The 12,556-nt window shown below is 39.8% G+C and overlaps 1 protein-coding gene across 3 annotated transcripts in view; it reads right to left on the bottom strand.

Annotated features, from left to right (window-relative positions):
* Nucleotides 1-12,556, bottom strand: part of ncoa1 (nuclear receptor coactivator 1) — a 72,977-nt gene that overhangs the window by 39,069 nt on the left and 21,352 nt on the right. The window lies entirely within an intron of this gene.

Raw genomic sequence — 12,556 nt, 5'->3', positions numbered from 1 at the left:
TGTGTTTGCTGCACCCTGACCCTGTATTGGGTGATTTCATTTATCAATTCAAACATCTAGCTGTGTGTTCATACTGTGAAAACATGTCTAACAATACATTGTTAGGAGGGAAACCTGGCTGAAGTGTGTATTGTTGATAAGCTCTTCAGCCGTTCACAACAAGCCATCAACAGCCATCATCATATTTCTGGACTTTCCCGTTTCCCTGCCATTGTAAATGTTTTACGAACTACAGCTTCTCCCACCTGCAGAGTGTTTATGATTGCTGATCTTTAGCTGCCCTTTTACCCCATTTGTATTTCATTCCTCTTGCTGGATTGGACAGATATGAGACGCTACGTATAAATGTACCCGTGAAGCATTTAAGAAATCAGATTGTTTCACACACCTACAGAGGTGGTTGGATTCTAGCCAAATGTTGAAAAGGCATCAATGCATCTGTCTTTCAAAGATGCATACATTATCTTTACTCCTCCTGCAGGGTAACTACGTCAGTAAGCTGTCTGTGGAAATAGCCACCCATTGTCTGATTTTCTAAATTAACCATGATCTGTCTCCTCTGTTCTTGTGATAACAGCAGCTAAAGTTAGAGTAAAATTACACTGAAATGAGCTGTTTGCACTCTTGTCTCATTAAAGTAACAAGGAAAACCTAACTCCAGTGCCAGTTTACCTGATGAATGATCTGTATGGATGAGACAGCACCGATATCAATTCAACTTTTGTCTCACTCGTAGTTGATCGATACAATTAATTCATCTGCCTGTTAAGTTACACTGTAGATAGTTGTCAGTTAACGCAAGCGTCACTAGTATTGTCATAACTTAACTGCTGAATTGCAAAATTCTTCTTCTGGGGTTTTAGGCGTGTATTAATACCTCCTCCTGGACTGGAGAACGACCAAACCTGATTTGCGTTTAGCTTGGTAAAACAAAGACAGTAAAAAGACAGTAGTAAGACTGTAATTAGATTTATGATCTGGCCAACGCACATAAGTGGCCAAGTGTTAATGAAAGTATCTTAAATCTCATCTGCACTTTGTCCGTTTACTAGACACTTGAGAATTGAAAAAAAATCTTTAGTTATTTAGCTTTTAACTATATCACTCATATTCACTTATACCTTCATCTGCTCTCATTCAGTTAATCCTTGAAAACTTTTCCCCAGTTGTAGTCATGTTTCTTTGCTCTTTAAATGTATTTACAGACAAAAGTGTGAAAACAAAAGCAGAAAATATGATTTAAGTAATACAGCTAACACTGCATTATTGATCGTTGTCAAGACTGTCAACACTCCTGCTGAATCGTGTATGTTACCTTGAGGTGCTGGAGTTTCAATAAAAGCTAAGATAAAAGTGAGTGAAGCTAAAAAAATCATTGCAAAGGTAAGTTTTCAAGGTAGAAAAATATACTACTTTGCCTTGTACTGCAAATCTACTGCCCACAGAGGGGTATTGTAATGGAATAAAAAGGTATTGATGCAGGGCTCTAAAAATCTACGACTAAACATTTCATTGGTCGCACCGGTGCGCCTGAAATTGAGTTATTTTTCAAACAATTGAGATCGTATTCTGTGATTTTAATGAAGAAAAACATGTATTTGCATCTTTATTCTTGTTAGCAATAATAAACAGAATGTATTAAGAAAGAAAATTAAAATGCCTTATGATTACGTGCACCTAAATGAAAAGGTAGGCGCACCAGTACAATCACTGTGAAAAGTTAGTCTGCAGCCCTGTGAAGTGTCTGATGATGAGCTGAATCACTGATCTAACTTTGCTTGTCTTTAGACTTTGATAAAGAGCGGCAAAAAACAAAAACAACTCCTGGAAATATATTTATGCTTCCATAAGCATAAATATTTTCTGTACGTCTCTCAAACAGAACCGTCACTATGAGAGCCCTGCTGTTTTCTGTAACGCTTTATTCATTTGCTGTGGTGAGCTAATCTTGACGCACTATAAACGCAAAACACAAAAGGGTCATGTGAAGGCATCAGGAGTTATGGCGCCAAGTAGCTAGTCTGACTTATGAGGAAAAAGAAATGAGGAGGTTCGATGAAGAGGCCCAAGGACTTTTTACAGTTTGAGTAAACAATGGTCTTCCATCATGCAACTAAGACAGGCGATGCTTGTCTTATCAGCATACAGAAAGCAGCACAACAAAAGCAGCTTGGGCCCTGATGTCTGTAAACAATACCATTCCCACATGAGGGACTACAACTGCTACCAGCAATAAACAAGGTAGACATAATGGTATGTCCACTACGCGAAATTGAAGTAAGCTAAAGTTCTCCAGCGAGATAATAATGATAGTTTGGAGCAGGAAAAAGCAGATTGGTCAGTTGATATTGACAGTCTTACATCAGTCTTACATATTCATCAAATTTGAATAATTACCAAAATAAAAGCAGTTTGATTTTATTCTTGGCGCTTTGACAAAACAAGCTTAAGAACAGAGCACAACCTGGGCAACATTTTTCTGTTCAAACCTAACCGAGTCAAAGGTATTAACTGAAAGTGACCCAAACTCACAACAACTTCACAGGGAGTTGAAAGTTGCAACTACTTGGCATGTGCCGGTCTGCAACATTCAGTTTAAACCGACGCGACTTGATCTTGTCTTGGATATAATTTGAAGTGTATTATAATATGATTGAGCCCTGTGATGGTGAGTTAATTGCTTTAAAAGTTTTGATAAAACTGCAAAAACAAAAGGTGTGGGCATAGCAAGTGTGTGGTTGAGCGAGTGATAGAGGGAGAGTGGCTCATTTAAGTTCCCTTTGCGTACAAAAAATAGATAGGTCTGTTTCAAAACGATAAAACCGTCACTGGCCACATACTTCCATGCATCCTTCATGTTGGTTTGGATGTCAAGTAATACAACCAATAGAGGGCGCTGCTCCGAGGTCTCGCACTGACCTCTACTTTTCCTTCGCCAACTCATATTTCATTCCCTTCCAATCTCCTCCCAGCTGTTTCTTTAGTACCCGTTTGTCTCTGCGCCTGGGCGAAGTAACATCACACAGATGTTTAAAACTCTCCTACTCACATAGCCTCTCCTCAAAAAGTTCAGCCATTTTTTAGAAGCCAACTTCTACCTCTTCTTCCTGTGGCCGTGTTTTGCTTGACCCACAACTACCGGAGGTTCTGCTACATTAGTACATATGTGTTAGTTATCAGTTTAGTGGTAATTTTAAATTTTAAGGTCACACAGTTACAAGTGTTATAACTTGCCAAGCCTGTTTTCCCTGATTGTAGACGGGTACAGTGTAGATTATTGTGAAATGCCATTGTTCTATGCACATTGTTATAAAACAAAAACAATGTATGCATACAGCCTGTTTTTATATCTATGATGTGACCAAACCCGACTTGAATCTGAACTTCACTTCAAAATTTTTGCCCGCTCTGGTACCAACAGGTTCAGGTTGGGTATCCATGCTCTTTTACAGAAGAAAGCATACAACAGACTGATTCATGAGTTTCTACAGCAATAATCACATAACGTACTCTTTTCTCTCAGGATGAAAAATACTAAATAAAACTCACAGCATTCATCTACTGTATTCATGCAGCCAATCAGTACAGTAAAACATGAGGCTTAGTAAACAGTCTCTGCTGCTACGCTGATGTCCTTAAGCGATCCTTTCAAACTGCCATTCAAAACGCACATATTAACTCACTGCAGTATTTAAAAGCTATATGACAGCTTTCACAGCTTGCTCTCATTATAGCATCCGGCCTGAAACAATCATAATTAGATCTGTTAGAGCTGCAGTCACACTATCACACACACCTGCCTCACAGTAAAGCAAAAAGAGAGGAGGTAAAAAAAAGGTTTAAAAACATGAGAAAAACAACTGGGAGTCTAACCCACACACCTGTAGACCGGGTCAGCCTCCCACACCTTCTGACCTCACCCCTCCTCTCTATGACGTGACGTATGGAGGAGCCTTCAGTCGCCAAAGAGGAAGAAGGAAAAGCAGCAGCGGCAGCAACAGCACAGCAGAGTCAGACTGCTGAGAAATACAGTCCTCCACGGGCTCTCCATTACAGCACGTTTCAGTGTCTTTAGGTTTGTCTTTTCTCTCTCAAAGCTTCCTCCTCCTTCGGTTTCTCATTCCATGGGCTTAACTGATCACTTCACACTCTCGCACATATAGTGAGTGTACACACACACTCAACAGTGGCAATGTATGGCTTGCAGAGGGGGAGTGAGGAAGAGACCACGAGTGAAGGATGAGAGAGGTAGAGGGAGGAAAGAGTAAACGAGGGACTCACACAAAGACACATACGTTATCTTTATTAGTTTACTGAATGAACAAAGAAGCTATTTCCAGTTCATGATTTAGGCTTCTTTAAGAGCCCGTTTTTCATATTTGACAGGTTTCCTGAATGATTACTAGAGCGCCACTTCTCAGACTTCATATCTTGGTCCAGATGTTCACAAAAACTGTGCAAGTTGTTTGGTTAAATGTCCTCAAAAACTCCACGTCATTCCTGCAGATTTTAATCAATTTCCACACTGTTCTCATTCTTAAAAATGCCACTCAAAATCTCATATTATTCCAGGAATGCCATGACTAGTGGGAACCCTTAAATGTGGAGTATTCACTGGATAAATAAAGACAACAGCAACATGCTACAACACGATGCCACAGATTTTAAACTGATATTTTCTGTTGTGCTCGTAAAAATAAGGTGAGAAGCTTATAAACAACAATTATTTTCTCACCACACCGCTTATGCACACCCCCCTCTCTGCTGCGCTGACTTGGTACAGCCCATGAGAAGCTGCTCAGTCACTGTTGCTAAGGCCCTCCCTCCTTGAATATAGGACATGACCAGAGAATGTATACCGCCCCATTCGATCGGGGCCACGCTGCACCCCCTGACTCCTGGGTTATATTTCACACGTGTTGACATACAGACAGGTGGAATCTTGTTCGCCATCATTGTTATTGTCCGTGTGCAGCTTCACTACAGTGCAGATAGAAGGTTTCAGTGAGCGGTGTTTCATCCTCTGTCTGCATGTGGCCTCCATGTGAGGTCAGATTGAGGGTCGGTTTACTCATAATTCAATCGATGAACAGACTGATTCTGCCATTTCTCGAATAGTGATACACGACTGCCGGCAGGCACCCAATCAGCTGCATCACTGAAGTCACTAAATGTTGTTGACAAGACCTTAAAGCTTCCATTACTATTCATCTGTCAGCATTTCGGCAGCACAACAATTCTCAAAGAATCTCAATGTATGGCATCCTCAATTTTCATTTTCTTCAATTAATACAAGCTTTAAAATAACTCTAATTCCCTTGCAGTCCCTGCATCTTTTCAATACCAGTATCCGTGTTACACATCTCAGTACAAAAACCAGTGTTTCCTCTACATTTATTCAGTAAGAATGAATGTAAGAACACTACCACTACATCTAGATAGAATGGGATACTGAACCTTGTAATCTATATAACAAGAGCAAAAAAAAACCCCAAGAAGCATAAGCCTTTCATCATGATCAATTAACCAAAATGTACAATATAACTGCTGCAAACCACTTACTAGAACAAACACTAGATCAAAAACCAAGACCAACAGGGATGGACATAGAACAAATACCAAGAATGACCCAGTGCCACCAATGCTGTAAAACAAATACAGAGAAAACACTGTAAACATCACAAAAGCAAAACATAATCCATCTGCAGCGCATTACACTTGTGCTGTAATCTATACAAATATCATTTTGCATAGCAGTTTTCAGACAGCTCACTTGCTGAATGTAGCAAACGGCACAAACACGAGTTATTTGACAAAGTGGAAAGTGCTCTCTCAAGTCATGACTTATTAAACGGGCTTGTTACATTTGTTATAGTTAAAGACATTAGCTGCAGGTGAAATCGGCTGATGTGGTTCCCTCTGACATATCCCCTAACTAAAGTAACATCAGCCTAATGTTCGCCCACAATTGAGAGCATGAGAGCGAAGTTGGGGCTCACAGTAACTTGATATTAGCTGCAAACTTCTAATTCTGCTCTGTCTCAACGATACAGAATCTTCCACATCCGCATCACACTGCATCTAAAAATCAAGAAACTTCCAAAAACCTGTTTTATAGACACTGACAGATACTCGATTTTTTTGGGTCAGGTGCCTTTGCATTTGTTTCTTAGAGAAATCAGGACTGCACAGACAAGGTTACATGTCCTACTTCCATGTATTCTTTCAAAAGAAAAAAAAATGTAAAAAGCCCATACGACTACAACATAAAAGGTGCAGCCATGTGCTTACAGTGTGTCTGAAGCACATCAAAGACAGATTTCTATTGCCTTTTCTTAATCTGAATGAACATGTGCAGTGTCTCAGTCCTGCAACACCTCCCGACAAAATCCCACGCTACTGTCGGTACATTTATACAGTAAGGTGCGCCAAAATTCTTGGAACAAAAAATGATGATACGTATTGAACATTTATATATGCAGACGGGAGCCCTGGCATTAAAAAATCCCCACAAAAGAAAAGGTAAAGGCTGCTAGCTGGTTTATGTTCATATCGCTGTTGAAAGTAAGGTGCCATTTTCAGCGTGTAGGCTTCTAGCTCAGAGGATGTTGTTGTCGTTTCCTGTAGAGGTGAGGAATATGAATACGGCAACACACAGATAGCAAAAGGGGGAGACTGTTGACTAAAATAGGTTTATACCCACAGTCTACAACAGGTGAGTCAGACTGCGTCATCATTGGCTCAGTTCCATTAAGAACACAACAAAGCAATTATAAATCAATTAGACCAACAACTTAAATAACCACAATGTAATTCAACCTGCTGTCACTTAATTTGTTCTACACCTGCCTCACCTCAACATGTCAGTGTTAAAGGGGACATATTATGCAAAACTCACTTTTTTGTTGCTTTAGTACGTATATTTGCGTATCCGGAGTGCCTCCCCACCCCTTAAGCATGAGTTTCGACAACTAAGTCAATGATTTGTACCTGCCGGAGTCAGGAAATGAGTCTTTAAACGAGCCATTTGGATTTCACCCGGACTGTTACGTAACAGTCCAGGTGATTTGAATACTCCTGCACTCGCGCTGGGTGTCTCCTCCCATACTACCCCAGCTACCTGAATGAGGATCCGCCATTTTCTCCTTCTCGCTTCACTTGTACGCGACAGCCTGACTGCTACCATGTACAACCTGAAAGCCAAGCACTGCTGCTCTGTCGTCGGATGCACGGATCCTCCTGTTTTGCTACATCGCCTCCCTACCAAAGAGGATATCAGAGCTAAGTGGCTACATTTTATTTATCAGGGAAACGTCCCAGCTTCCGTGAGCAAAAGCGTTTTTGTCTGTGCCAGTCACTTCACGCCGGACTGTTTCAGCAACCAAGGTCAGTATAACGCTGGACTAGCAAGAGATTGTCCCTTAAAAGATGGATCCATAGCGTGGATCCTAACGTTACATGTGAAGTTATCAACGTTGGGCTTACTGGCCGTAGGATTCACGATAATGTTAATATTACCAAACGTTACTCTGTCATATCAGCACTCTTTTAAAACATGACGGTGAATGGAGAAAATGAATTAGGATATTGAGATTTCATCACTTCTAACCGGCCGGTGAACCTCTGCTCGGCCGTGAACACGCAGAGGAGACGGTATGAAATGGTCTGTTATTCACGGGCAGTGAGCTATGTTAAATAATTAGCATGTTGTGCTAAAGGACAGTGTGTTAGACGCCCAGGAGTAACTTGGCAGTCGAACGACTTCCTGTGTGTTGGTATACATGTAACTATGTGTGTAGCGTTAGCTGCTGGCATGAGAGACCAGACCTGAGAGTAGTGTCTGCTGTGCTACTATCGGTTATATGCAGGCATGGACACAGAAAAGTTGCTTCGCAAATGTGTATTGCTCGTTGCCATTGTCACGCGATGCAAATTTCCGTCTTTGGGCAGCGCACGCAGTAGCTCATTAGCATTTAAAGGGAAAGGAACTCAAACCGGCCGCTTAGAGCAGGGCTGTGAAACTGGTGTGTAAAGAACCCTGCTGTGCTCAATCCTTCGTTTTTTCAACTGTTACTAACATTCCATTTAGACATCAAGGAACCATGTCAACAAGCAGATATGAGCATAATATGTCATCTTTAATGTCACATGTTAATGCGGTCAGAGCACAATGATTAGAAAGTATGCAATAACAATGCAGTCTTCACAAATTCATTGTCAATGAATCTGCCAGTTATACAAGATAAATCCATTAGTATTAAGGCTCTTAAATATTAGAAAGAATTGAGAAGAACGTTCCCATTATAAATGGGGCTGCAAATATTTAAATTATCAATATCTTCTTGATTATTCGTTCTCTAAAATGTCAGATATTCACACAGTTCCCTCAACCCTAAGCTGACATATACAAACTTCATTCTTAGTCCGACCAACAACCTAAAACCCCAAGATATTTAAATTCTCTATGATGCAAGGCAAGGAGTCGCCAGTTCTCACATTTAAGAGGCAGAAACATGCAAATATTTGGGAAATTAACTTTAAAGATTAAATCAATTGTCAATATAGCTGCCGATTCAATTTCTGTCAATAAAGTATTGACTAATCATATCAGAAACCTTAGTGTCATCTTCACATTTCTTGTTTTGTCTGACCACCTGTCCAAACCTTAAATATATTCAATTTACTAGAATAGAAAAACAGTGACTATTCGCATTTAAAAAAAAAACTGGAACCCATGATTTCTGGACATTTTTGCTTTAAACATGATTAATCAATTATCAAAATTGCCAATGATTCATTTCTGTCAACTGACTGACTGATAATAATAGCCGAACTTCTCTTACCTCTAACAAGTTTTAGGCCACTAAAGGTTTTCATACAGTAAGATTAATAGAAACAAACAACGGTCAGGAAAATGGTAAGGGGTAATGTATGTGCTAGATGGGCTCAAACATGCAAAAACAGTGTTGTGGTCCTTTAAGAGTCTAACCCTGCTTCTCCACTGAATACCCTGCTCAGTTCCAGTCCATTGTTTCCCACCATCTGTGTACACCCAGATCCAGGATGTTTACCAAGAGTAAGAAATAACCTTGGCCTACACACTGCTCCACATACACTACTACAGTTAGCCAGACTCCTTGGTGTATAGAATACATAGTGTAGAGCAGTGAGCAGTGTTGAGTTACAGCCGGTGGACCGCTGCCCAGAGTCACTTTTCCCATCTGTGGAGCAGTGGGAGCACAAGAGTGAGATCTAGAGTAAGATACATAAGGAAAATTAAAGGGATGTCCTAACGATTTATCTCTAGAGCTGCAACAATTAATTGATCAGTTGTCAAGTATTAAATTAATTGCTAACGTTCTGATCATCGATTAATCGATTCGAGTCATTTTTTCAAGAGAAGGGTCAGAAATCTCTGTTTCGAGTAAAATGAATGTGTTTTAGTTGACAAAACAAAACATGGACGTCATCTTGGGCTTTGGGGAACACGATGCAAACACATAACATAAAGCTACAAAGAAACTATTAATAGCCAGTTAACTAATCTGCCAGTTATTTTTGGATAAATCTAATAAATCTAATCTAAAAAAAAAATCGATCATGAAAATAAGCATTAGTTGCAGATATGCTACTTTCCTTGAAATTTAAATGGAAGTTAAACTTGGAACACTCTTTCAGTAAGAAAACATTCAGAGAAGGGTCTAATTCAGCATGATTAGTTAATTAAGTATTGTCTGAAAATATATTGCATATATGATAAGACCCATTTGAAATGGTTAATCACATCCTGCAGCTGAAATGTGTGGCACTTGGCGTCGTGCATTATAAACTTTGCTTTTTATCCTACACAACATGACAACAAATCACTAAGTAAAAGTTCTTAAACAATTTAATCACTTTACAATTATTTTGACAAATATTACAATTATTAGGAAGGATCATTTTTGCATAATACCTTTTTATTTTCAAAACGCAAACACGTTTTTTTACATCTGGAGAACAAGACAAGACTTGTACTTCATTATGCATGTTAGTCAAATATTTTAGCTTTATCAAAAAATGTGCAACTTTGTGCAATTTGGATTTTGCACCTGTGCAGCCCCGAGGCCAGGTTCAGACTCCAGGAGTGTCGGGCTAATTTAACCCTGATTTGCCCCTCCTGACTTTCAGAGGAGAAATCTGGGCAGGGAGCTTGGTTGGTTCCGCTGTTCAGCCCAGATTATCTGTCAATGTGAGGGGTGAACAGATTCAGTCTTAAACCTCTTGAACTTCCAGATAAATATCAAACGTAGCAAAGCCTTGAAAACTCCAGTCAGGGTTAGGGTTACTCAATATCTGGGGGACTCTGGGAGGAATATACCGGAGCAGATGACAGTGTTGCCAAGCAACAGTAACCAACCCTTGCCCTTGAGGGGAACGTTAGCTAGCATACTACTGTTGACAGATAATAAAAACCGACAGTTAAAATGTCACCTCCTGTTCTCATTGAAGAATAGACAGCCCTTGATGACAGTGTCTCCCCAGCGTCTTCACCCAGGCTCAATTCTTCTGTTTTTGTTTTTCTCAATGTAAAGTATAAACGTTACTACAGCAAGATGTTTGTTTACATTTGAGGTCACGTGTGAGATCACGAGGTGCTGCAGCGCTCCCTCTGGCATGATAATCTTAATAATATCCTGTAGTGTGTGATGCCATGTGCATTATTTTCAAGTCTTGTAGTGTGTGCAGGTTTGAGATTAGAGAGAAGAATCTGATTCTCCTTGTGTGCGTGATGCAACCCGATTTCACAGTCGGTTGGGATCTTTAAAGTCCTGTAGTGTGAGTCTAGCCTTATTCAACATAACAAAAGAGCTTTGGGAAACATGCCTGATTATAGGTAATTCAAATGTATAGGACGATAAAATAGTACGTTCAACTGAGAAGTATTTCTGGTAACTAGCGAGGGTAGCCGTCTAATTGTGCACATTCCTACTTACAATTCATGCAATATGTATAATAAATATACCCACACACATACAAGTGGAACTGTCTCCTTCTGGGCAAACAAATACATCCCATTCTAAATCCTAAAAATAGTCACTAAATATATCTTTAAACCTGTCAGTAACATGATGAATATTATTCAAAACAACATGACTGTATGATATCATCCGTTTCGACAGGCAGGCCTGCATATCTGCCTCTCTCAGTGCGTGTGTGTGTCACTGCTCACCTAATTTTTCACAGAGCATTTTCAATCTCTAACACGCTCACTGCCAGACTGATAATTCCCCATGAATATTCATCGTTTATTGAACTCCACTGGTCTCCGTGTAATTTGGAGTGCGAGTGTGGGTGTGTGTGCGAGCGTGTCCTCGTTTCAACTCGTGAAGCGCTGAGGGAGGGCTACTCAGACATGCTGCGATGTTCAGAGCCATGCAGCCGGTTTGGGGCCACAAATCTCAGAGCGCACAGCTCAGGGGAATAATACAGAAAGGCCAGGGAGAGAGAGACGGGGGTATTATCTTTCTTCTCTCTCTTAACTATTAATTTAGCCTGAACTAACTGGTGCTCTTCAAAATTAAATTGACAGACTATTAAATCTGTATTGAGACAGTGAAGACTGGAGTCTTTCAAATTCAGCCAATTATTCAGTCTGTTTCTCATATTAAATGGAAAACCTTTCTCACTTCCAGTTATTTGCACCCAGGGGCTTTTTCTTCATAGTTTTTGTTTCATTGCAATTGATAGTTTTCAAAGCGTTATCATCTTTTTTACTGTAGATCTTAAAACAACCTCAGTTTGCTCCATAAAACACATAACACGCCCAAAATAATGGCCTACAGTGAAACAGGAAAAGTCGATAAAAATCCTTTTAAAAGCAAAACTCACACTGGATTCACACCTTTTAAATTAATACAACTGAAAAGCTAGCATGACTTTTTGTGGCAATACTAACACTTGTTTAATAGTCTGTTAGTTTTGTTCATCTTCATTCCTCCTACAAGCTACATTTATTATTTAGTCTTTAAAGGAATTATTGCAAAGGCTGATGGTGCAGGTGGCCAATATGGCCAAAATCTTCTATCAAGGTATATGTAATTATTATTAATTTTTCTGTACATTTATACCATACCGTACTTCATCACATTCAATTATTTTCATATTTTACTTCCATACAAATAAAGACAACTGTCTCATATTTGGCAACACTTGAGTTGAAAACAAAACAGTAAAACTAACATTCTTTCAAAATAAAAGCTTCCCCCTCATCTTGCATGGAGTGGGATGCCTCCTGGCCAACCAGCTTAGAGATGCACAACAACCACCAGGCATCGCTCTCATGCGGTAAGCAGTCCTGCTCACCAAATCACATAACCTTGCAAGGCAGCTGCATTTGCAAGATCAAGCGAAGCCTGCCCAAGAATAAGGGATAGCTACTGCAGTGGGAACGGTATTGCCGAATTTTTACCTGTGTACATTTTTCAGCCATTGCATGATGTGTACCGTCATATCACCCAACCCTGGCTAATGGCAAAAAGATCATATTCAAATTAAGTTTGATACAATCAAATGT

This window comes from Pagrus pagrus (genome assembly GCF_965226575.1).
Source record: "Pagrus pagrus genome assembly, chromosome: 16".
NCBI lineage: Eukaryota > Metazoa > Chordata > Actinopteri > Spariformes > Sparidae > Pagrus > Pagrus pagrus.
The sequence above is the reverse complement of the archived record's forward strand: the minus strand, read 5'-3'. Positions and strand labels throughout refer to the sequence as shown.